This window comes from Oncorhynchus kisutch, linkage group LG4 (genome assembly GCF_002021735.2).
Source record: "Oncorhynchus kisutch isolate 150728-3 linkage group LG4, Okis_V2, whole genome shotgun sequence".
Taxonomy (NCBI): Eukaryota; Metazoa; Chordata; class Actinopteri; order Salmoniformes; family Salmonidae; genus Oncorhynchus; species Oncorhynchus kisutch.
The window spans coordinates 21,946,681-21,947,732 of NC_034177.2; positions in this window are offsets into that span (position 1 = coordinate 21,946,681).

Genomic DNA, 1,052 nt, shown 5'->3' on the forward strand with positions numbered 1-1,052 from the left:
ACCCAGGCAACCTGTTTGAAATGTTAACTAATAAACTAGCTAACAAGGAGGTTTCACTCTCGCCAAAATTGGACGCAGCTGCAGGGAATAGCGGGACTTTTTCTCAACACATTGCAGAGGTAAAGATAGATGGATTTGTTTTGGTAACTTATCTACAACGTTAAACTAAACTATAGTTTAGCACGCCCTTATGTTGGAACACTCTTCGAACACACAATAGGCCTTGCTTTGAGTGGGACACACACAATTGTATCAATTACAGGATGTCTTGCATATAAGTGCCTCCTGTGGTTATGGTCTGTGGTTCACTCTAGCATAAGATTTCCACTCAGCGTTATGAATTGGTAACATAAAGGATACTTAGACTCCTTGCTCCGGGCAAATGATACTACATGCACACAGACACTAGTTTCTTCTCTGGCAGTGAGTCTGGATCTGAGTAACTCCCCAACCTGTCACTGAATCTGAACACACTCAGGGGGTCTGATTGGTCCAGAAACCGATGGGTTGGGCCAAAGCCAGAACACGTAGGTAAAGAGTAGAGGTCGCCCAATTAATCGGCAGTTTTGGATGCCGATTACATTGCACTCCACGAGGAGACTGCGTGGCAGGCTGACTACCTGTTATACGAGTGCAGCAAGGAGCCAAAGTAAGTTGCTAGCTAGCATTAAACGTATCGTATTAAAAAAACAATACATCTTAACATAATCACTAGTTAACTACATATGGTTGATGGTATTGCTAGCTTGTCCTGCGTTGCAAATAATCAATGTGGGAGGAGTTAACACTTGGGAGGAGTTAACAGTTAACACTGTTAATTTATCATCGAATCACAGCCTACTTCGCCTAACGGGTGATGATTTAACAAGCGCATTTGCAAAACAGCACTGTCGTTGCACCAATGTACCTAACCAAAAACATCAATACCTTTCTTAAAATCAATACATAAGTATATTTTTAAACCTGCATATTTAGTTCAAAGAAATCCATGTTAGCGGGCAATATTAACTAGGGAAATTGTGTCACTTCTCTTGGGTTCAGTGCAAGCAGAG